The sequence below is a fragment of the Schistocerca serialis genome, chromosome 5 (assembly GCF_023864345.2).
Source record: "Schistocerca serialis cubense isolate TAMUIC-IGC-003099 chromosome 5, iqSchSeri2.2, whole genome shotgun sequence".
Taxonomy (NCBI): domain Eukaryota; kingdom Metazoa; phylum Arthropoda; class Insecta; order Orthoptera; family Acrididae; genus Schistocerca; species Schistocerca serialis.
This window is the reverse complement of record NC_064642.1, coordinates 530,473,375-530,499,604: the sequence shown is the minus strand read 5'-3', so window position 1 is coordinate 530,499,604 and position 26,230 is coordinate 530,473,375. Positions and strand designations below refer to the sequence as shown.

Sequence of the window (26,230 nt, the reverse complement as noted above, 5' to 3'; positions counted from 1 at the left end):
GGAAAACGCTATCACGCTCCAGACAGTCATATCTGAAATGTAACGATCATAGGCTGTAAGTCTTCGAAATTCGGATCCTGCTTCCGTTCCGACGAGACGTAATAGCAGCGAAAATGTTATGAACAGAATGCTTAAGGAAGTAAAATACTATTAAAAATGTCATTCATTCAGTTGCACACATGGAAATCAAATGGCACTGGTTTATTACAGCAAACATACTTCCTACCTAAGCTTGAAATACGAACTGTCAATGAGTAGACGGGAGCGTAGAAATAGCCGGATGGCCAGTGTATCTTTTGAGCCCATCCGTACGTCGTCGTACGGGGGCCTGGAGAGCGGTCAAAGACTTACCACTTTCCCATACGCACTTCGTAACGAGCATTGCATACTTGCTGTAGTCAACACACCCTTTGCGGTGAAAAACAAGTAATGTCCACAAATAACTGAAGTTTTGGTTTAAATAAAAAAGACTGTTTATTGTTTCCATTTGTTATTCGAATCAACGTAACGGTTGTGCTAAAGCTTTAAAGTAAAATAACCCAGAGAAGTAGTTCACGTTACCTAACCAATAATTACGGAAAAATTGTTGAAAATTTTTCATTTCTATTATGAGCGATCAAAACTGAAGTTCCACAATGGCAAACCATTAAAAAAACACAAGTCCAGAACGCTTACAAAGTCGTAAAAAAGTTTCATTCTTGTGTTATTCGCTGCAAGACTGTACGTCTGTTAACTATTTATTTAAATTATTCGCTGCCGACACGCATGCACATCACAAGTCCACGATAAACCAGTGGTCATTGCTGCGATTCTAGCACGTGACTGACCTAAGGCAAGATGGCCGCCGGCTATTTACGCCCTCACATACCATTTACGAAAATTCACTACTTACGCTTTCCATATATACTCAAAAACTATTAATCTTATTCTACACCTATGTGTGATCTGTCAAATAAGATGGAAATTTTCTCTGTTTTCCTCAGTTTTTTGCTAATATCGCTAGTTTGCTCAATAATCGTAATTTTGAAGGTATAAACAAAATTTTAGGCTATTTTGCCATTAATAAATCAGAAACAAAGCTAAACACAATTATGCGTATATACATAAATCTAAAGTAATAGACTGCTGCTACTTTCATTACATTATTTATCCGCGTGAAAGTTTCCACTTGTCTGTAATGTTAAAGTCCATGAGCTGTATCTGTGGACATTTAGTTTAGAAGCATCACACAAGGAATTGGGAAGATATTGATTTTTAAAGTTCACTTGTAAATCGGAAACATTTGATGATGAATAAAAAGTTGGTTGATTGAGGATGCTTTTTCATTCACGTACATGTCTTATTTATCTGCTTCCATAAGCATTACAGTCTTTCTGTAAAAGTTTCTGAATCAGGTAACTGCAGAACATCACAATCCGAGATCGCTAAAAATGTACACTCCTGGAAATGGAAAAAAGAACACATTGACACCGGTGTGTCAGACCCACCATACTTGCTCCGGACACTGCGAGAGGGCTGTACAAGCAATGATCACACGCACGGCACAGCGGACACACCAGGAACCGCGGTGTTGGCCGTCGAATGGCGCTAGCTGCGCAGCATTTGTGCACCGCCTTAGTCAGTGTCAGCCAATTTGCCGTGGCATACGGAGCTCCATCGCAGTCTTTAACACTGGTAGCATGCCGCGACAGCGTGGACGTGAACCGTATGTGCAGTTGACGGACTTTGAGCGAGGGCGTATAGTGGGCATGCGGGAGGCCGGGTGGACGTACCGCCGAATTGCTCAACACGTGGGGCGTGAGGTCTCCACAGTACATCGATGTTGTCGCCAGTGGTCGGCGGAAGGTGCACGTGCCCGTCGACCTGGGACCGGACCGCAGCGACGCACGGATGCACGCCAAGACCGTAGGATCCTACGCAGTGCCGTAGGGGACCGCACCGCCACTTCCCAGCAAATTAGGGACACTGTTGCTCCTGGGGTATCGGCGAGGACCATTCGCAACCGTCTCCATGAAGCTGGGCTACGGTCCCGCACACCGTTAGGCCGTCTTCCGTTCACGCCCCAACATCGTGCAGCCCGCCTCCAGTGGTGTCGCGACAGGCGTGAATGGAGGGACGAATGGAGACGTGTCGTCTTCAGCGATGAGAGTCGCTTCTGCCTTGGTGCCAATGATGGTCGTATGCGTGTTTGGCGCCGTGCAGGTGAGCGCCACAATCAGGACTGCATACGACCGAGGCACACAGGGCCAACACCCGGCATCATGGTGTGGGGAGCGATCTCCTACACTGGCCGTACACCACCGGTGATCGTCGAGGGGACACTGAATAGTGCACGGTACATCCAAACCGTCATCGAACCCATCGTTCTACCATTCCTAGACCGGCAAGGGAACTTGCTGTTCCAACAGGACAATGCACGTCCGCATGTATCCCGTGCCACCCAACGTGCTCTAGAAGGTGTAAGTCAACTACTCTGGCCAGCAAGATCTCCGGATCTGTCCCCCATTGAGCATGTTTGGGACTGGATGAAGCGTCGTCTCACGCGGTCTGCACGTCCAGCACGAACGCTGGTCCAACTGAGGCGCCAGGTGGAAATGGCATGGCAAGCCGTTCCACAGGACTACATCCAGCATCTCTACGATCGACTCCATGGGAGAATAGCAGCCTGCATTGCTGCGAAAGGTGGATATACACTGTACTAGTGCCGACATTGTGCATGCTCTGTTGCCGGTGTCCATGTGCCTGTGGTTCTGTCAGTTTGATCATGTGATGTATCTGACCCCAGGAATGTGTCAATAAAGTTTCCCCTTCCTGGGACAATGAATTCACGCTGTTCTTATTTCAATTTCCAGGAGTGTATTTTATTAGATAACTTGTTCCGACAGACCTGTGTTGTCATAATCGAATCTTATGGTTTTGAATTTTTACTGCACAATATCCAACAGTGCTACAAGTCGTTCTACACTGTTTATGGCCACCCCACTGCCATGAAGATCACTACACCCAGGTACATCCAATCTAAAAGTGTTACGTACAAACATAAACATAAATACGTCGATTCCAAATGTTAATGTTCACCACCAGCTGGCAACTTTTTACCAGTTATCCAATAACATGCCTTTTTAGCGATCTTGGCTTCGTCGGTCGCTGTGGCCGAGCGGTTATAGGCCCTTCAGTCTGGAACCGCGCAACCGCTACGGTTGCAGGTTCGAATCCTGCCTCGGGCATGGATGTGTGTTATGTCTTAGGTTAGTTAGCTTTAAGCAGTTCTACGTTCTAGGGGACTGATGACCTCTGATGTTAATCCCATAGTGCTCAGAGCCATTTGAACCATTTTTTTGATCTTGGCTTCAGTTACCATAAATTGTAGATCGCCTCCAATCTGACCATGTCAGTTTTTGCTAAATTTAGAATTATTTTGTTGTTACTCTGGTCACACAATTTTACTATGGCGGGTAATTCCTTCCAAGCTCCTCAACATCGGCTACCATAAAGTAGTCCTAATAAACATTGATATGTAAATGAGGGGTTTGCGTGTGTAACGTCCCCTTAGTAAAATTAATGAATGGTTGTGCTGGTAAACCCCTACGTTATTTGATTTTCAAACAGCTGAGCAAAACTGAACGTACTCAGACATTCACTAAAGTGACACATAATATTTTTAGCGCAACGCAATCTGACTTTCAGTAATCCCTACAAATGAATGGCCCTGACTAACAATAACCTATACCTTTCATGAATTCTTACCTCACAAAAATCTTCGTTATTCTAAATAATGCAATACAGCGAGCGCCAATACTGCCAGCTAAATAAAAGATTCTAACTACTGAAGGCACTAACTACTGACAGGCATGGTTAGCAAATGAAAGATTTTGATAGAGAACAAACAATGTATTTACCTTAATAGTGTTCAAACACATTATATATATATATATATATATATATATATATATATATATATATATCAGTTCATGACATCCAGTCTTACAAATTTACTATCTCTGTCCAGATCATCCACTCTCAAAACTCTGCCATCTCACTCCCCACATCCGCCATTGCTGGCAGCTCACCTCCAACTGCACAATGCTACGCGTTGTTATCAGCCAACTGCCCAACACTACAATAGCGACTATTCCAACAATGCCCACCAGCCACAGACTGCACACAGCACATCCAGTGATTTTCATACAGAGGGCTAGGTGACGTTACCAATAAAAAACCTAAACAGCCTACTTACATAGCCTCCATGCTCCCCACAAAAAATTTTACAAATTGTTTTGGGCAGTGGCCAATAATGATTTGATAAAATTTTTCATAATTACAATAACAAAGATATCAAATGCATACACTTATTGATGCAATGTTGGTCAATAGCTAAAATTTTCTCACAGTCCATAGAGACAGTCCTGATCATTCATCACAGTATTAATTACAACTTTATGCACAAAGTCTGAGCAGTAAAAGAAAATCAATATGGAAGTAGTGGATTTCCATGCAGTCTTGTAGAAGTAGTGTTGTCCTTCCAACAGAAAGATAATGCTGACTCTTGACATGCTGACAGGTAATGATCTACAACAGAACAAACCCAAAGCAGAGTCAGTCGAAGTTTTGAAGAATATTGCTAGGAAGGTCATCACAGAGCAGATCCACTGTAGTCCTGGTAGAGATTACGGTATTGGTGGGCCACCAGAGGTGCAGACCCACTGCAGTCCTTGTAGAGATAATGGTATTGGTGGGCCATCAAAGGTGCAGACCCACTGCAGTCCCTGTAGAGACGGCCAGTAGCCATCTGTTGCGACTGTGCAGGTGCACAATCACCATCTAAGGGTCTTGTGGATAATATAGCAAGTCCATGAACCACCACTTGTGCACTCACAAAATTTTTTTTTAAATGTCCTTAGCACCAGCAATGCTGTTAACCAGTCCCTTGTTGAATTATTAACACACGTGCAAACACTAACAGGCCCTTTTTTCATATATTGTGCATATACTATGACCAACAGAAACGTGTGCAGTGAAATGTAGCTTAATTTGATGCACTGGTGCCAATTACAATTTTATAACATGAGAATACAATCACAAAGGTACAGAAAACATTATTAAAAAACATAATACTAAAGATAACATTTGTAGTCATACAAGCTTTACAAAAGAATAGAAATAAACATGTACATCAGTGTTACAGGAATTATGACATAAATAAATACATAAAAGATCAGAATAACTTTTGAAACATCAACTTCACACGTGAGCATTAAAACAAAACAGAATAAATAATGTCTAAACATCTTTACAAAGTAAATAACGTATTATAAATGCAAATTATATTTTAGGATAACAGCATTCCTCATCGTAGTGAATGTAGCTGAGTATTAGAAAAATTCTACAACATAAGTCTTATCAAATAAACACATAAAGACAGGAAGAACACAAATGCACAAGGTACACAGACACATAGTGGAATAACACAAAATGACAGGACAGGATTTGTTAGTAGTGTGACATTTGGTACTGCAGTCCAACCCAAAACTTCATTTCATAGATGTTGCCTCTTATGTCACTTTTTTTTATACCTTGTCAATGCATTTCTTCCAATTCATCACAACTCATTCTCTTATATAGCCTACCCCCTCTTAAGCTAACTTAAGTCTACAGAGCTAAGATGCTAAACTAGGGGCCGAGGCAATGCAACAGCACAAAACAATTAACAAAACAGCAATGACAAAAGAATGCAAATTGGCAAAGCAAGCAGCAATATATATAAATTAGCAAAGCAAATGCAACATTATCACTAATATGAGCCAATGTGCAGCAAAAAGAAAAATAAATCAGTAGTAAATCTGGCTTAACAGAGTAATACAAAGTGAAATTTAATAGCACTATGCCTGGCAAGCAGCAGCAGCAAATGCAATAACTTGTACCTATACATGACAAAGCTCAAGCAGAAAAAATATTACAGTAAAAATGGCCATGTTTAATACCTATATCACATCTTAACACTAGAGTGATGCAACACGAGAACTTACTCTAGCAGACAAGTTAGCAAATCGTAAAAAAGTTATTTATGCAGTTCCTGTGAAGGGAAATGTCTATTAATGTTCCCTCGTTTTCTTGGAAGTAGATCATAAACTTATTATTTACTGGATCTGTAGGCATAAAATAACTATATTAGTACATCTATTAAATTTTATTCTAACCAATGCTGCCGTACAGCTAGAAACTAGATATTAAACAAAATGAGCAATCTCTCAACTAGAAGAACAATAGATGTAAAATGTTTCTCATCGTTTCATTAGGCATTTTAGTAAATATCATAAATTAAGAGCTCCACAGTGTAATCCATTGTTTTCAATTTTGAGTGTGTCGTATTTGCAATGCTTTCTACAAAGAAATGTCAATAGCGAGGATAATGGCCTCTTTCCTTTTTTTTCACCTAATGGCTGTTTCTCCAGGCGGCTGGCACAGCTGGGCACCCACAACGCATTACGTCAAAGTCAATTAGCTTTCTTACCGAAATATTTACGACACCAGTTTGCACTACAGTGACAGTCTCATATAAAAAATTTCACAGGTCGAGAATTTGCATTACAAATGTATAGAAACAAAATCATATAAATATAACAGTGTCCAAAAAGTTTTCGTCGGCATAGTAATACATTCACACATTTACACACATTTCATAACTCTTAAAGTACGATTCTTGGTTTCCAACATCCTTTTTCACAAATCAGTGTCCCTAACCACTACTCATTATTCCTTATCTTATTACACATATACAAATCCGTCGACACTTCTTCAATATTTCATCATAATAAATACATAGCATATTCAAATTCTTCATACAGCATGAGCTTATTGATCATAAACATACCTCAACAGCACAACATACATCGTCATCGTAATAATAACATCATAAAAACTCAGCCAAATATCAAAAACGTCGTAGCTTTCTGCAGTAATTTCAAAACCTGAAAAAAAATTCTCTGCTCATTTCAATAGTGTCATCTACCTCAAACGTACTTTAAAAATCGTGATCCCATACCAAATACATCATTCAAAGCTCTCATAGTATCACAATGGTTCCGAAAAAATATGCACAGTTCACACAGTACATTCAAAATACAATTAGATAAGTATGAAGTTATCCAACTGTGCAATTACGTAAACATCTGTCACTGATGTAGTAAAACAAAATGTTTGTTTCTATGTTAAATAATCAGATAGCTGTGTAATTATGTCTTAGAGAAATATGGTACCGATGTGTAAAGTTGTATAAGCAAATACCATATTAGCTAGGGCTCCTTGTGATTGCCACACACATGGTACACAAAGTAAGCGCGAACCCACCTGAGGCTTAATGTAATTATACCATCAAGTGTTACAAATTACAGCAATGGAGTGAAATGTATCACGGAAAACCTTTGTATCTTTGTAATTTAAAAATCTTTAAAAATAAATGTTTTAAGTACAAAATTAATCACTCAAATACGTGTACTGTAGCGCTAAATTGTGCATCTTGTTGTAAGATAGTCCCTGTCATTACTTAACGGTAAAAAATTGCCAAGTGTCGTAATTATCGTCGTCCATAAGCGAAGTTCTGAAGAAGTCAACGTACTTACCTCGTAATAAACAAAAGTGGAATGCTTTGGGTATACATGTCGTAGTTATTACGTACAGTACCGTGATCGAGAAAGTACTACACTGTTACGTATTGTTGTGTTACAAAAAAGGCTGTCTCATTGTAGCTATACCACAAAGTTACTACTACAACATGTTTTACTTTCTGGAATAACACAGAAAAACTGTGCAGGTATAAAACAGATGCACCGCAAAAGCAACAATGTAAATTGTGTCACATATTAGTAGCGTCGTGATATAATCGTGTAGCTATCAAAGAAACCAAATGCTAAGTCGTCTTTAATCTCACAGAAAGTACTTTAAATCCAGAATGTATTCTCAAGTAAACCAAAATGTTGCATTAAAATCTCGTTAGCAGTACTGGTATATGTTCTAAGTTTGTGAGCCTTATAGTCGTTACGTAATCGTACAACTAACAAGCAAGAATATACACACACAGTAACACTGTGTCCTCTGTTCACTATAACAATGCATTTGTAGATACTTGTGTAAATAAGTTCCCTAGGTTTTTGACTGGATAGTTAACTTTAAACATTGTTGCATGTTAGCAGTTTCCAAGTCTGACAAAGCATCTCAGTAAACGGTTTTACATGTGAAATGTGGTGAAAACCTTTACTCTTCCTAGTACGCAGAGTTACAACTTGAACGCAATTATGATGTTGTATACGTCGGTAAGGAATGCTAAATTTTTTCTCAAGGTTAGCGTCTATGTTACTTTTCGCTGAGCCATCCGGCGCACGTGGCTGCCTGCGGTGCGAGTCAATGTCTGTCTCTTTGTTGGCGCGCGTCGTTATTGGGATTAGGAAACCTAACTTCTACAAATTCACCTTGTCGAGAGGGCCCTGCCTTGTTTCAATCCCGCCAGTTCTGATGCAATTCAGGTCTGTCGTTACGATTATATCGTCTGTCGTCAAGTCGGTAGATTCCATAGTTTCTTTCTTGTCGGTCACGTGGTGGAGAATTTCACCCCGAATCGTAACTGCGCGCTGAACTGTTGCGTCTGAAGTTATTCTGTCTCCCTTGATAATAATTATTTTTGTTCCCATATTGTCGGTTTCTATGGTTATCTCTGTCATATTCATTAGTACGAAAATGCGATCTTTCTCTGTAACTATTATTCTGCCAACGGTTGTCATACGGGTGGTGTCTGTTTTGATCACGATTTGTGTTGTGAGAATAGCCTTGTCGTGTCCAGTTATTATTTCTTTCATCGCGGAATTGTGACGGTTGTGACGTGCAATTGTTGCGTTCCTGTTTTCGCGTCCCGCGACTGTCAGTGTCAATTTCCAGTTCTTATAAGAGTCCCTGAAAAGCTTCAATGTCGTCTTTGCAACGTCCTGCCAAAATAATGTGTCGTAAATGTTCAGGCAACTTGATTAAGCAAATGCGGATGAGTTCTGAGGGGCTGTATTTTTTTACGTGTAGTAATAAACAGCTTATAGTCAAAATCATTATGGTGGCAAGTCGCATATCGGTCATTGTTACGTCGTTTCGGCGGTTCCATCTCAAAATTCGGTGTACCTTGCCAATTTATTTCATAATTTCCGATGTGCCCTGTGTTATTATTTTGTGGCTGTTGCGTATTTCTATGTCCCTCTTCCCGTATTGGAGCGCGAGTGTCCTCTGAAAGATATAATTCTTGCATTACTTGTGCCAACTGATCTTGTACTTCCCGGATTTCTCTTTTGTGTTGCGTATTAGTTTGATTCTGATTTTATTTGAATTTCGTAATTTGTTCATACTCTTCTGTGTCAGTGATGTCTACAGGTCTTGTGTCATTCAGATCATCATCTACCTTTGTAGATAAGTTAGTGAACTGATCCGAAAGTTCGGCTACTTTCTCCGATAGTGAACTTATTTCCTCAGCATGTTTTTCTGAACCAAGTTTTAGAGTGTCCATTTGTGTTGAAATCGTATCTACTGTGACCTTTAAGTTTTCCTGAGTTTTTGAAAGTTGCGTAACCGGAACAGTAGATGCAACTGAGTCAATTTTAGCTTGCAAGGTGTCGTGATTTTCATGAACAATAGTTTGCAGTTCTTCTATGGCTGCTTCGTGATTCTGTAATGCATTTTGATGACGCGAAAAAATAGGTTGAAAATGCTCACAAATTTGTGTTTTTACGTCATTACAGAGTTTTAGACATTTAGATTCGATTTTAAGTAACTCAGCAGTTAAACCTTCACGTGTTTGTTCAAGCGTGGTGTCTAACTTTTGAAGCTGTCGCTGTGACTGTTTTTTATTTTGTTCCATTGCGTCTAACTGTTGCTGTGATTGTCTCTGGTGTTGTTCCATTGTGTCTAACTGTTGCTGTGTTTGTCTCTGGTGTTGTTCCGTTGTGTCTAACTTTTGAAGATTTTGTTCCATTGTGTCTAACTGTTGCTGTGTTTGTCTCTGATTTTGTTTCATTTGTTGCATTAATTGCAATAATAATGTATTGGTGTCTGGAATCTGTTCCTCTGTGCTTTTCGGCAGTGCATTTACACCGGCAACATTCACATTTTGACGAGCAGAGAATGTGTCCTGACTTATTTGAGAAAACGGTGAGGACGCAAAACCTGAATCTACAGTATTTGCAAGATTGTGTCCTGTCATTTCGGATTCCTGAGGCGAACTGTTGCCGACCGATGCTTCCCTGTTCACTAATTGTTTCACTGTCTACACCATTATTTGCTGCCCGCTCCATTTCCCTATGCACAGTTACCAAAATACTATGTAGAACATCAGTTAATTCATTACACTGTGGTGCTGATACACTGCTATCGTTTTCACTGTCATTTCTCATTTTACTTTGGAGCCTAGTATTACGTTTTTCACACGCCATAATTGTCACAATGTTTCACATGATAACACAGAAAAGCACAATTGGAAGAGTAAAATAAGAAAACACATTAACATAGCACTGAAAATAATATCTAGTTAATTGCAAGCGCAGCTGCAAAATACTTGGTGCAAATCTACATGCATGCCACAACTGTTTTACTGTACAACAATGAAAAACTGCAACTAGAAAGAAGATTCTCTCTACAGTTACGCGCTAGCAATAAACAATAGCTACACTAATTACACAAACTACAAGAAAAAATCAGAAGATTCCAGTGAGGTGTCCTCGGCTAAAGGTCGCCATATGTAACGTCCCCTTAGAAAAATTAATGAAGGATTGTGCTGGTAAACCCCTACGTTATTTGATTTTCAAACAGCTGAGCAAAACTGAACGTACTCAGACATTCACTAAAGTGACACACAATAATTTTAGCGCAACGCAATCTGAAAAGTGACACACAATAATTTTAGCGCAACGCAATCTGACTTTCAGTAATCCCTACAAAAGAATGGCCCTGACTAACAATAACCTATACCTTTCATGAATTCTTACCTCACAAAAATCTTCGTTACTTTAACTACTGCAATACAGCGATCGCCAATACTGCCAGCTAAATAAGATTCTAACTACTGAAGGCACTAACTACTGACAGGCATAGTTAACAAATGAAAGATTTTGAAAGAGAACAAACAATGTATTTACCTTAATAGTGTTCAAAGGTCATAATATATATATATATATATATATATATATATATATATATATATATATATATATATATATATATCAGTTCATGACATCCAGTCTTACAAATTTACTGTCTCTGTCCAGATCATCCGCTCTCAAAACTCCGCCATCTCTCTCCCCACATCCACCATTGCTGGCGGCTCACCTCCTACTGCGCAACGATACGCGTTGTTAACAGCCAACTGCCCAACACTACAATAGCGACTATTTCAACAAATCCCACCAGCCACAGACTGCATATAGCACATACAGTGATTTTCATACAGAGCGCTAGGTGACGTTACTATTAAAAAAACCTAACAGCCTACTTGCACGTGTTACGACTGATTAGGTGAACGATTTATAACAGAGTGCTCAAGGATCCAGAGTGCACATATGCACTTGATAACAATCACATTACAACAAATATTCCACGTGACGACAGTACATTAGAAGACATTATTCAACGTTTTCCTAGCCAGTGTTTTGCTGCTGCTCTTGGAAATTCCCGTAAACTTACTGTCCGCAGTCAATGAGTCCGTATACTGTTAATGTCTGTCGAGCTTCGCCGCAATCTCCTGGTGAACGCTAGAGCACTGGCCTGGCTCACACCTAACTACAAAATGGTTCAAATGGCTCTGAGCACTATGGGACTTATTATTTGAGGTCATCAGTCGCCTAGAACTTAGAACTAATTAAACCTAACTAACCTACGGACATCACACACATCCATGCCCGAGGCAGGATTCGAACCTGCGACCGTAACGGTCACGCGTTTCCAGACTGAAGCGCGTAGAACCGCACGGCCACACCGGCCGGCACCTCATTACAGCCTAGTGTGACCGGTGCACCCTTTCGGCCATCAAACGTGCATGCACTCAGTCGTGTCTGTTTTTAAATGTATGGCGTTCAGACGTTTTGGGCTGTAGGTCTACTACTACCATGCTGTTACGATCTGTGCTTCTGGAGGAACCAGTCTAAGTACATCGTATATAAACGGAACACTGAAATACAATATTTATACAGATAACATGAAAATGATGCGTCGCGAGGTTACAGGGCGTTTTATTGTTTTTAAATACAAACGAAATGGGTACACAGCATAATGAACAAACATAATGCTAATAAACATTGACCTTTAAATGAAGGGGTTCCCCCGATATGACGTATTACGACTGAGTAGATGAACATCTTATGACAAAGTCCCTAAGGATCCAAAATGCAGATATAGACTTGAGACCAATCACAATATAAGAAGTGTCTCACATGAAGACCATTCAGGTGAAGGCATTATTAAGCACGTCTCCTCGTAGATGCCGGTACCCATTCAAAAATACCAGGTGTCTTTATAATACACTGAAAATCATTCACAATGCATTTCCAGAGTTTATGAACGCTATTAAAAGGGCTGCAGTATACCAAAACTTTTTAATATCCTCAGAGAAAAGGATCTTACAGGTTTCAGTCGAGAGATCTGGGTGCGATGGTATTGGCGAGCCATGACGGATGCATTTGCTGTCGAAGATTCGTGTTACGAATTCGCAAACAGCAACATGAAAGTGTACCGGTGCACCATCACTCGTTTATCCCAGAATCCTCCTTTCATCATCCTTAGACATCAACAGTAGCGTGTCGTTGACATGATCGCATTTATGCTTATATTGGCAAAACCATCGGTATCCAGTTTCATTGTCCTCTACTCTTCCCTTTCGTTTCTGCCTACGAGAGCTATCTGGAAAGTAATGTGCGGTCAGAAACGAAATGGAAGACATTGTGAAAAATAAAAATAAAAATATTTTATTTGCAAGAGCTAGCTACACCTTCCAGCTACTTCTCTACATATTCGCCACTCCGACCTAGACATTTGTCGTAGCGTTGTACCAGCTTTCCAATATTCTCACCGTAGCAGGCAGTCACTTGTGCTATCCGCCAATTCTTTGGGCTGGTTTGCAGATAGTTGACTGTTTCAACATGTTGTCTTCAAAGCCAGTGATTCACGTGGGCAGAGATGAAACTCAGGGGGAGCTAGCTAAGGGCTGTCTTGTGGGTGATCAAACACTTCCCATCGAAAGCGCAGCAGGAGTATCTTAATTGGCCTGCAGAGTGCAGTCGAGAATTACCATGAAGAAAGAAACGCATGATAGTTATGTTACGTGGGCTGCATGATATCAGGCAGATCTCTCACCAGGCCCTCATACTTGGCGGGAGACACTGTTTTCTAGGCACATTTACGGTCTTACAGTCCTCTCAGAACTGCGAATAGCGATGTATCGCGATCGATGGATATGGAAGAGACACTGCCGAACATATCTGTGCAAAGCATGATCGGATTTTCACTGTTTCTATAGCTTTCCCGATAGGACCTTACTTTCTGAACAGCCCCCACATAATACTCCATAGAAGACCCTTTCCCTGAGAAGAACATATTGCAGTTTGCTTCAGTAATGGCAATGTCCTTATGACAAACAAACTACAAAACAATACTGCCGGTCTGATAAAATGGCCAATCATCACGCGGTGACCACCGCCATGTGCTGTATTGGAGCCAAAATTTAGTTGTCTGTTTATTAATGTGGCAACACAGCTACTGAATCAAAGTCATCTCATTTGTTATAAGTACAGTAAATAGAGTTCTAACAGCACCAATGTAAAAGAAAAGTCCACAAACGGCCTCTTAGGCACAAGGTTGGTAATAACACAGTCCACACATCCCAGTGTTTTAATCCATTCGAAGGGCACTGGCTTGCAGGCCGTCATCCAGACGGTAGAAACTTTCAGACCACCGTAGAGCCCCCAGTGACACACGAGTATAACTCTTACACAGCTCTAAGGCGAGATGAAGAACAATCACTGTTGTTGGGGCGTGCGACGCCCTAAGTACCCAACGAGTGGAAGCATACTGTCTCGCTATAGTCCAGTGCGCGTTACTGTCGATGCAAAGTAGTGCAGCCACGATGGCCCCAACGGGCAGATTCGGTGCCATCCATGAGCCTGACCATAAACATACACTATGTGATCAAACGTATCTGGACACCCCCCAGAAAATACATTCCTCGTATTAGATGCATTGTGCTGTCACCTACTGCCAGGCGCGGGATTAGCCGAGCGATCTAGGGCGCTGCAGTCATGGATTGTGCGGCTGATCTCGGCTGAGGTTAGAGTCCTCCCTAGGGCATGGGTGTGTGTGTTTGCTCCATGGGTGTGTGTGTTTGTCCTTAGGATGTGTGTAAGCTTAGGGACTGATGACCTTAGTAGTTAAGTCCCATAAGATTTCACACACCTACTGCCAGGTACTCCATATCAGCGACCTCACTTACATAGGTTGGGGCCCCTCCACGCCCACACCGATGTTGTGACCAAACCAAAAGTTCTACTGTCACCTCCGTACAACATGTTAGTTTTCGAATCAGGAGTCACAGGATGCAGGCTGTGATATTATCCATGCGTCTGGTAGGATTACCCATTGACGTGGTCCATCAGGAGACAGAAAGCGGACGAAGGCGATCGAAGGGTAACGGTTTTTAAGGGCAGAGGGGAAAAAGTGCTTAGGCAGTCGCCAAGGGGAAAAAACCTCTGCGACATTAGGACGGGTAGTAAGGGCAGTAGCGGCTTGCTAACTGCGACAGTGCATGCCAGGTGAGGTATCGTGCATCGCTACCTCTGTCGCTGAGGGTGCTCGTTGCAGATGAGTCAGTTCTGGTGCTGCAGCTGGGCTCCTGTGATTTCTCCTGGGCTTGGTGCAGCGGCTTCGACCCTGTAACAGTCCGAGATCCGAGGTCGTCATACATTAGTGGGCGATCGGCCATAGATCAGCTCACAGTGTAGGGGGTGTGTGTGGCTGGTTTGCGTGTTATGTACAGTACGGCTTCCCTGCGATTGCCTGTTTTTCGGCGAGTTGAGCAGCTGGGGTTGCCAGTAGTAGCTTTGTCACAGGGTTGTTCTTAGGATGTACTGTTGTGTTAGCGTGCTATGGACCATAGATGTTTAGTTCCTTGCTAGTAGTGTCTTTGGTGTATTATGTTTCCGTCTATGGTTGCGGTCGTAGTTCTCCAGAAAAAGAATAAACGGGTTATGCGATTGTCTAGTGTTTCTGTACAGTCATGTGGAGAGTTTTTGGAATACCTGCAAGAGGGTATCTAGCCGATATTCCCAGTGAAGGTCCGCGGTGCGTGTGTAACGTGGAGCATCGCTTATGCTTCTGAGTACTTAGTTCTGTATGAGCTGCAGGCGCACAGGCGTGTGGGCGCAGCGTATCCCTAGACGGGAGCAGCATACCTCATCAGAGGTCTAATAAGTGTGGTGTACATGCATCTGGACACCCTCCTACTCAGTGTGCTACGCCGGTTAAGCATAGGATAGAGTTGTTTCAGCCTCGCATTTGCTTTGCTGGTCATGTGTTGAATGTGGTCCCCCCAGAGTAGTTTCCGGTCCAGCCAGACACCGAGGTATCTGACCTTACGCAATCGTATTGGACGTGCATGTAGTGTTATTGGGTTGCAGTATTGATTTTTGCGCTGTAGTTTCGGCCTTCTAGTGAACAGAACGGCTTCGCACTTGTCGATGTTTACTCTAACACGGCATTACACCAACCAAGGCTCGGCCGCTCTGAGTGCAATCTGTAGTCGTGAGTTAATGTTAGACGGTTACCAATCGTGCTCAAGGATGGCAGTATCATCCGCGTAGATTGCCATCACCGTGTTGCATGTAGCTGGAAGGTCATTAATGTAGAGGTTAAACAGTATGGGTTATAGGATGCTTCCTTGTGCACTCCAGCCTGGTTACCATGTCGTGTTGATTGTTTGCCCTGATTTGAGTGTATGAGATGTACGAGCCCGTCGGGGAACTGCGTCGCCGAGTTTGCGTATGAGGCCGTTGTGCCACAGTCGGTCGAAGGCCTTTTCGATGTCCAGGAACACTATCCCAGTTGGTTTATTTATGATGTGTCCGTGTCTTACGTATTCTGCGACGCGGAGGAGTTGTTGTGTTATCGAGTAATGATTCCTGAAGCCGAACTGCACAGGCCTTAGGGTGTCGTTTGTAATGCAGTGCCTAGTGAGTCGTTTTAGTATTACCTTCTCAACGACCTCAATAGTCTTTAGGCATCGTGAGAGAGCATAATGTGGCGCTCCGTGGAACTCAAGGACTTTGAAGGTGGTCAGGTGATTGGGTGTCACTTGTGTCATGCGTCGGTGCGCGAGATTTCCACACTCCTAAACATCTCTGCGTCCACTGTTTGTGATGTGATACTGAAATGGAAACGTGAAGGGACATGTACAGCACAAAAGCTTACAGGCCTACCTCGTCTGTTGACCTACAGAGACCGCAGTTGGAATTCCAAACTGCACCAGGATCCACTGGAAGTACTATGAAGGTTAGGCGGGAGATGAGAAAACTTGGAATTCATGGTAGAGCAGCTGCTCATAAACCACACATCACGCCAGTTCGTGCCAAACGACGCCTCTGTTGGTGTAAGGAGCATAAACATTGGACAGTTGAACAGTTGAAAACCGTTGTGTGGAGTGACGAATCACGGTACACAATGTGTCGAACCGATGGTAGCGTGTGGGTATGGCGAATGCCAGATGAACGTCATTTGCCAGCGTGTGAAGTGCCAACAGTAAAATTCAGAAGCGGTGGTGTTATGGCGTGGTCGTGTTTTTCATAGAGGGTGCTTGCACCCTTCGTTGTTTTGCGTGTCACTATCACAGCACAGGCCTACATTGATGTTTCAAGCTCCTTCTTGCTTCCAACTGTTGAAGAGCAATTCGGGGATGGTGACTGCATTTTTCAATACGGTTGACCACCTGTTCATAATGCACGGTCTGTGGCGGAGTGGTTACACGACCATAACATCCCTGTAATCGACTGGCCTGCACAGAGTCCTGACCTCAATCCTACAGAACACCTTTGGGATGTTTTGGAACGCCGACTTTGTGCCAGGCCTCACCGAACGACATCGATACCTCTCCTCAGAATGGGCTGCCATTCCCCAAGAAACCTTCCAGCACCTGACTGAACGTATGCCTGTGAGAGTGGGAGCTGTCATCAAGACCAAGAGTGGGCCAACACCTTACTGAATTCCAGCATTACCGATGGAGGGCGCCACGAACTTTTAAGTTAGGTGTCCGGAAACTTCTGATCACACAGTGTATTGCGGTCACTCTGTTTACGTCTGCTGAGCACACAGCTCTGCAGACATAGTTGTATCACTGTGTGTGGGATGCAGCATATATTTTGTGGTAAACATGCGATAAGTGTAGTTATGTTCACTTGTGCGAATATGGGCACTTGCATAAAAAAGTTTGCAACAGTGGATCATATTGTACCATATGCCGGTCAGCGCATGCGACTAACCAGCGAGTAACTCTGAATTGTCTTGCCTCGGTTACCTCCGGCACCAGTACTCGGAGCTCTGCTGAGCCATACAGAGGGAGCAGTAATTTCACGGGAATACAACTAGTTAGCGGATGCAGTTAACTGGTGATTAATTCAAAGTTTCCAACTAGTTCGCTGCCGTCCCTTCAGTTACCTACAGTGCAATTATAGGAGACGATGAGGCGGATGAGGCGCCCATTTGACCAAGCACGGTTGATGATTATTGAGTGTGCTGTGCTTTTCGAGTCATGGAGAGAATCAGATATACAGATTAGGGAATTCTTCCTGTAAAAGTGTTTTTTTCTGAGAATATTATTACTGCATTCCTAAAAAATAAAGCTCAAAACAGTTTTTTGATATAACTATCTTGTAATGGCTCCTCAGTCAACTTTATCCTTTTCTAACTCAAGAACTAAACTTTCTTTATCTCATAGTAGCGTATACTGTATTCTAGGTGCTTTCTATGCATCGCTTGTTTTCGTTTCCGCATACTCCCAGTATGTGGTAGCATTTTCTTGGCGAATGCTGCAGATTGTATTTAAGAACACATTGTGCTCAGAGTTATAGGTAAAGTGCGTATATTCTTTATTCCATGACTTTCGGAAAAGAGAACGGAAAGGCCTTCTATTCAGCAATGCAATAAAGATCTGACGTATGTAAAAAGAACTCTTTCGCCAGAGAAGTAGTTGTAGAGGATTGAATTATCAAAATTATTGTGATATGTCCGTTGGTTTAATCTGCATTGAGACATTAACAAGGGAATTATCTGTTGTATTCATTCAATAATAAAAAGCTAGGTGAGAGGTTCTTGATAAAAGGCATTTTTCCAAATCATTAATTCTCTATGAAATTATACTTGCCTCATGGTTCGAGTGATTTGTTGGTTCGTTTGATACGGCAACACAGAACCTGCACTTCCAATCCCTGTTTGGGGAAAACTTCATAAATTAAAAAATACAACACCAAAGTTGCTAACCATTAGCCATCAAATTTGTAACGCACTGCACTATATACGACCTCTTCCCACCCGTATTGACCTAAACTCTGTGTATTTAGTTCTTAAGATCAACAAATATTAAAATTTTGAGCATGAATAGTTTCAGGAGTGTGACAGAGTAAATTACGAGAAGCATAAATGATCTCCCAACTAAACAGTCAATGTATTAAATCTTTCATTCACTCTCAAAGCAATAAGGTTTATACTCTCATGGTACGGCATAGTAAATGTTTTAATACGTAATTGTTTATCTCGTCACAATAATACAGAGATATTTTTCCGATCTAACACTGTGTCTACATTCAGCAGCGACCTACGCTTTCACATTCACGATACAAAATACGAGAGGAACGACAAGGGGAAATGTGCCAAAGTTCCAAAAAACACCAATACCTGTCCAATCAGCAACAGCAAGAAAGTTCCATGACATGCACAAACCTGCATAAAACAAATGAAAGTCACATCAGGTGTCGACTGCCTGGTTGTAAGGTTTTCACATTTGTGTAGTGCACTAAATGAAAAATATCTCTGTCCCACAGAAAAACGGAACTATGTCTTGCGTTTCCATAAGAAGTAGTGAACCTGAGAATTTTCTTATTATGGGTTCACATGTAATAACAAAATAAACTTTTATGGTCATTACTAAAATATATTTCTGAATTTTTCTTGTCAGCCATCAAAGCAAATGCTGAAAACATTTTACTACTAAGATGAAAAACGTGTGATTCCTGGTGCGTATATACTACACATAAAATTTACGTGAATCGAACCAATTTTTAAGTCTAGTATTTTAGTCACATTATTCTCTGAACAAAACACTGGCCACGAATTTAATCTCTTCATTCATAGAATCTAAACTCAGGACTGGGGATGCAAGGATGTACTTTACAGTTATAATAAATGGCATTATTGTACATACTGTCAAGAAGGTGCCATAAAACTTAATTGTGCTGCAGTTACTAGTAGTTTCGATTTCATCATCATCTTGTAATCCTTGAAGCTCTAAGCTTTAGTCTCCAAGATGATGTCGTATATGTAAACAGTCGAAACCTGTTGCAGCATAATTACGTTTTATAGCAGCTTCTCGATGATACACCTACGCAGACAGGTGCATGTAAATGATGCATGTAAATGATGATGCGTGTATTCTATCAAGAGAAACATAAAAACTGCTCCCTGTGATACCGAACTGCCTCTGCGTCATATCTCTCCCTATTCTTCCTCAGAATATTGCACTGCCGGAGGATACGGAAAAAGTGGCGAAGCGCTGAACTATCGGAAAAGCATAAAATTATTCAACTTCCACGCTAATAAAAGTACGTTACTGAAAGGAAGGGACTGTTGTTTTGTGACAGTATTGAGAGGGGCAATAAATTTTCGTGTCGGCGAGGCATTGCATCTGGGAAGCTCTCGGTTCCTGTGTTATTGTCTGTTGAGGGGCTACGTATTGAGTCTGAAATATATTGTTATTCACATCTAGAGCATGATAATGGACCAACTGGCATCATTCGGTTTAAAACGATGTCAGAAGCGGGTCGAATGACAAACGAATTATATTTCTTCGAATAAGTCTTCTACATTAGAAAAACCACTAATATTGCAGACAGTGCTATGTGCGAACATGAGTCCATGGATGAACCCAAGAAAGGTTATGACTTTGTCCACAACTCAGTAGCAGTTTCTAGATACACTATTCAAAACGAGCGCTGCATTAGGGAAACTGTAGAGGTGACAGTCTTATTGTTAAAACACTTCTGGCTTCATTGTCCGGAAAGCCAACAAATACTGTAGAGAAATGAACATTCGGTACGTTGCCAATATGTCTGCATGTACAAGACCTATGATAATCGTCATCATTCGTTCACCAGTGTCAGTTAGACGTGAGTATTACAGAACTGTGTGTTAGTGATGAAGCTGCGTGGGAGATGATCGGTACTCTCTAAAACACTTGTACCTTTTTCCGAACCTCTGTCTGGCTACCAGCTGCACTGTTGTTAATCAGTTTAGGAAAGACTGTGAGATTTACGCTTATAGGTGATATATAACTCTCTCTCTCCGTCCGAGCAGGCCTCGGAAGCTCCAACGGTACGGAACGACCGCTGTCATTCTCCTCTGTTAGCCGTCACTGGAAGCGGATATGGAGGGGCACGTGCTCATCATTCCACTCTCTCGGTCTTTGTCAGTTTTCGTGATAGTACCGCTACTTCTCAGTCAAGGAGCTCCTCAATTGGCCTCACAAGGTCTGAGTGCTCCCCATCCTGCTTGCCAACAGCTGTCGGCAGACATGGACGGTCACCCATCCACGTGCTAGCCAAGCCGGACAGCGATTAACTTCGGTGAATTGACGGGAACCGGTGTTACCACCTCTGCGGCAAGGCCGCTGTAACGTGGAATTAAAGCATTTCCGGACCGTTGCCCATATAACATACACTCCTGGAAATGGAAAAAAGAACACATTGACACCGGTGTGTCAGACCCACCATACTTGCTCCGGACACTGCGAGAGGGCTGTACAAGCAATGATCACACGCACGGCACAGCGGACACACCAGGAACCGCGGTGTTGGCCGTCGAATGGCGCTAGCTGCGCAGCATTTGTGCACCGCCGCCGTCAGTGTCAGCCAGTTTGCCGTGGCATACGGAGCTCCATCGCAGTCTTTAACACTGGTAGCATGCCGCGACAGCGTGGACGTGAACCGTATGTGCAGTTGACGGACTTTGAGCGAGGGCGTATAGTGGGCATGCGGGAGGCCGGGTGGACGTACCGCCGAATTGCTCAACACGTGGGGCGTGAGGTCTCCACAGTACATCGATGTTGTCGCCAGTGGTCGGCGGAAGGTGCACGTGCCCGTCGACCTGGGACCGGACCGCAGCGACGCACGGATGCACGCCAAGACCATAGGATCCTACGCAGTGCCGTAGGGGACCGCACCGCCACTTCCCAGCAAATTAAGGACACTGTTGCTCCTGGGGTATCGGCGAGGACCATTCGCAACCGTCTCTATGAAGCTGGGCTACGGTCCGCACACCGCTAGGCCGTCTTCCGCTCAAGCCCCAACATCGTGCAGGCCGCCTCCAGTGGTATCGCGACAGGCGTGAATGGAGGGACGAATGGAGACGTGTCGTCTTCAGCGATGAGAGTCGCTTCTGCCTTGGTGCCAATGATGGTCGTATGCGTGTTTGGCGCCGTGCAGGTGAGCGCCACAATCAGGACTGCATACGACCAAGGCACACAGGGCCAACACCCGGCATCATGGTGTGGGGAGCGATCTCCTACACTGGCCGTACACCACTGGTGATCGTCGAGGGGACACTGAATAGTGCACGGTACATCCAAACCGTCATCGAACCCATCGTTCTACCATTCCTAGACCGGCAAGGGAACTTGCTGTTCCAACAGGACAATGTACGTCCGCATGTATCCCGTGCCACCCAACGTGCTCTAGAAGGTGTAAGTCAACTACCCTGGCCAGCAAGATCTCCGGATCTGTCCCCAATTGAGCATGTTTGGGACTGGATGAAGCGTCGTCTCACGCGGTCTGCACGTCCAGCACGAACGCTGGTCCAACTGAGGTGCCAGGTGGAAATGGCATGGCAAGCCGTTCAACAGGACTACATCCAGCATCTCTACGATCGTCTCCATGGGAGAATAGCAGCCTGCATTGCTGCGAAAGGTGGATATACACTGTACTAGTGCCGTCATTGTGCATGCTCTGTTGCCTGTGTCTATGTGCCTGTGGTTCTGTCAGTGTGATCATGGGATGTATCTGACCCCAGAAATGTGTCAATAAAGTTTCCCCTTCCTGGGACAATGAATTCACGGTGTTCTTATTTCAATTTCCAGGAGTGTATTTTACTCTTGTATATGTGAGGAATGTTTCCTCAAGGTTTGACCGTACAATTTTGTTACACCCTGTAGTGAAACAATACTTTCTCAGGTAGGATCAGTTATCAGTTACGCTATGATTCGTCCTATGTGTGGTGAGGGGGGGGGGGGCACTGATTAACGTCAACAGACAGTTTGCCATCTCGAAGTGACACGTTGTCAGTAAATTTCGTCACTGTTGTTTACAAATGACTTCTTTGTTTTTCCATCACCTGATACATGTTATTTACACTGCTCCAGAGCCATTAAGGAGTTCTGACTCTGACATACCTAGTATGTTAAGAGCAACATAATGTATACCGATTGTTTTTAAAATTGAAGCACAGTTAAGACGGCTTGTAAAAAGAAAATAAATAAATAAAACAAATTACCGTGAAGTGTACTGCATACTTGTTCATAAAAACACTCAGCAGTTCATCGCAACTGCTCAAAGGAGGTAGAAGTAATATGTGAGAGATTATTATGCAGCGAGAGTGCTTTGTGGAAAGGCCATGTTTTACTTTTGTTTTCGGAGGGAATCCATGTTGAAAAAAAAAAACCAATTCTTTTCTTTTCTTCTATTTCCCAGACATGTTTCACTGAGGTTGCAGCATCACCGGTTAGCTTTTCTTTTCTTTCTACTAAATAGTACAAGTGCTCTTTAGCAGTTGCAAGCATATAAACTTGAATATTTAAGACAATATTTACAAATCTGAATAACAGGCAAAGCTCTGTATATAGCCCTTGTTACCACATGCTGGTTCGAGTCCTCCCTCGGGCATGGGTGTGTGTGTTTGTTCTTAGGATAATTTAGGTTACGTAGTGTGTAAGCTTAGGGACTGATGACCTTAGCAGTTAAGTCCCATAAGATTTCACACATATTTCAACATTTTTGAACCACATGCTGTGGTTTTCCCGTTTTTTTTATTGCACTTGTATTTTTTCGTACTTTGTCATCTGCAGCCTTATAGAAAAGTTACTTACTTCGAAATTGTACTACTGACACTTTTCTGGTTAGGCTTAAATTTTTCTGCAATGTTCGTTGTCAGAGAGTTTGCATGTTGAGATTTTGATGTGATTTCCTTAAATATTCACATTTATATGTAGTGAACAGCATTTTGCCTGTTTAATAGAAGTAAACGAAAAGCCCACTCACTATGGTGAAACTTCAACGAAATATATCTATGAAATAGAAGAAAATAAGTTGTATTTTGCTCGAGGCGGCCCCTTCCAAAAAGAAATGTACTAGTAGGCAAACATGGTCAGAAGAGCTTCGCCCTCAAGTTTATTTTCGTGTTATACCTCTTGTACGAAAAAAAATGTCTGCCAGCACGTGGCGGAGTACGACAATGGCACAAGTGTGTTTTGTCGAGACAGGTGTATTGTTGAGCGCTATTGCTATTCACGTTGGTCGGGAACCCACTAGCGTAATACGAATATGGAGCTGATGTGTTTCGGTGTACCACCATCAACGCCAACAAGACCTCAGTGGCCTCTGGCGACAGGCACTCGAAAGCAAGATATTTGCAATCACTGTTGCGGCTTCCGTTGATGTAGCAGGAGAAACCAGCCGACACTGATGAACCAAACAACTTCACTGAACACGAGAGTGACACCATATCGACTGTTGAGTCGCTTTACACTTTGCGACCGACTTATTTGTGTATTGTGGCTCTGAGGAGATCGAGCATTGCCAGATTCAGTTCATCACCGTCATAAGGGCCCACTATGAAATTATGTGGTTCCAGAGACCTTTCAAAATTCAGACATCTATGATGTATATATGCCGGATGAAGAGACGAGTAAAAATCTGTGCCAAGGCCGGGGTTCGAACCCGGGTCTCTTGCTCACTAGGCAGATGCAAAAACCACTACGCGACCCTGGCACAGTGGCTTTGCCTAACAGCACGAACTACCATAGCACATCTCCCTCTTCAGTTAAAAATCCCATCCACGGTAGCCCACTTGGTGTTCTCTCCATCCCACACTCGAACAGTATTACAGAGGCTCTCCAACTGTATTGGAATGGCACCTCAACATCGAAAGAAACAAGGGCTGCTTGAAACTCAAGCATAGGTGCTTAAATCATCTGAAACTATACCGGTCCAGTGAACCTGTCAATTCTCATACATATATATGCAGGCTGAATCGACGAATGAAAATTTGAGTTGAGGGGGGAGGCGTGCTAGGGTATCTCGTGCAGTTATGCAAAGCAACAATGCCTGGGTGGCCTAGTGGTCAGCGCCGCTGCCTAGTGAGCAGGAGACTCAAGTTCGAGAGCCGGCCTTGATACAAATTCTAATTCGTCGCTCCAGCCTCTATTTATAAACCTGGCGTAATGTCATGGGGTTTTCATTACGTATATAATATGATCGCCTATCGTTAACATGGCCAGTAATTTCGAAGCAGCTGTTACATTTCTGATGTACCGAGGTTGGTGGACGTATAGTATCACAGTTATCCGTAACGTTACCTTTCAGTAACATAACGCAAGAACACTTGTTGCCCCTGCAGCCATGACACACCTCGATAGAGAAGGTGTTTGACTGTAGCTCTGGCCAATGCGTTCTCCAGAGATCTCACGTCACCACCTGAACTCTGATACAGAATTCAAGCAGCTTGAAACGACATAACCCTGCCCATTACCAATGCTCAGTTCGACTCGATGCTCATCTGTTGGAGTCTTTATTGCTCCCTGAGATAGCAGTCTGTGTACTAAAGAAATTGGATATTTGTATTAAAGAATATGGGACTAAACTGCTTAGGTCATCGGTCCCTAGGCTTACGCACTACTTAATCTAACTTAAACTAACTTATCTTAAGGCCAACACACCCACCCATGCCCGAGGGAGGACTCGAACCTCCGACGGGGGAAGCCGCGCGACCCGTGGCATGACGCCCTACACTGCACGGCTACCCCGCGTGGCGTGTGTACTAAAGTTCGCAACCTCTATGCGCTAAGATCACATACAATCGTGTATTCTTCCTACAGTACTATATATTCAGGGTAAGTATGTGTTTATTAATTGCTATCCTTCCTGGTCCTGAAATTCTTGTGGTGAGCAGTGTATTACAAACTGGCTGGCTAATCCGATTTCCTTCTTTAATGGTAACTCCATCACTGAACTTCTAACTGAATTTTAACAACTATGTTATTAGTGTACTCGTATTCTAGCTGTGTGTTTCTTATAATGATCATGGTGAACATGGTGTCAGTATAGCAACTATTATTACGTAAATAAATGAATCTGTCAAGACGACTAGGAGAGTGCTTCTGCTACAAATAGCTGATAAGCTGTTGTTGTTAGCACCTCCCACTTGGTGAACTGAGGCTTGCAGTTTATGTATGTAGATGCGGGTGTAATGACCGTAGAGCATATTCCATGTACTGCCAGTTTCTGTGCAAGTGAATTTCATTGAGACAGGGGATAAAGCTGACACGGAAATTTAACCTCGTGAACAATATCGTACACAAACACGCCCAACGCCATTGGAAAGTGGTCTGATTTTAAATCACCACAATGACCTCTAAGGGGAAGACTTGACACCCACTTTCGTAACAAGATGCTAGTTCTAGTAATGATTCATCAAAATAGAGACCAGTCAGCTGTCGTAAAGCCACTAATTGCGATCAAGACGTTTGTGAATGTCCTTTTCAAATAGATCGTATTCTTCAATTCGACAATTTATAACTTTACGGGTGATTGGATTTTAATTTTAAGCATTTGGTGGCGAGGTCATAAGCTTCCAATTTCAGTGTAGTAGTAGAAGTACTAAAAATAGTTAAATTAAAAAATACGGTGTCTTT

The 26,230-nt window shown here is 42.7% G+C and overlaps 1 non-coding gene across 1 annotated transcript; it reads right to left on the bottom strand.

The window, feature by feature from the left end:
• Nucleotides 1-24,236: 24,236 nt before the first annotated feature.
• Trnat-agu (transfer RNA threonine (anticodon AGU)) lies at nt 24,237-24,308 on the bottom strand. The gene has a single exon. It is a non-coding gene; the product is annotated as a tRNA-Thr (tRNA).
• Between the last annotated feature and the right edge of the window lie 1,922 nt (nt 24,309-26,230).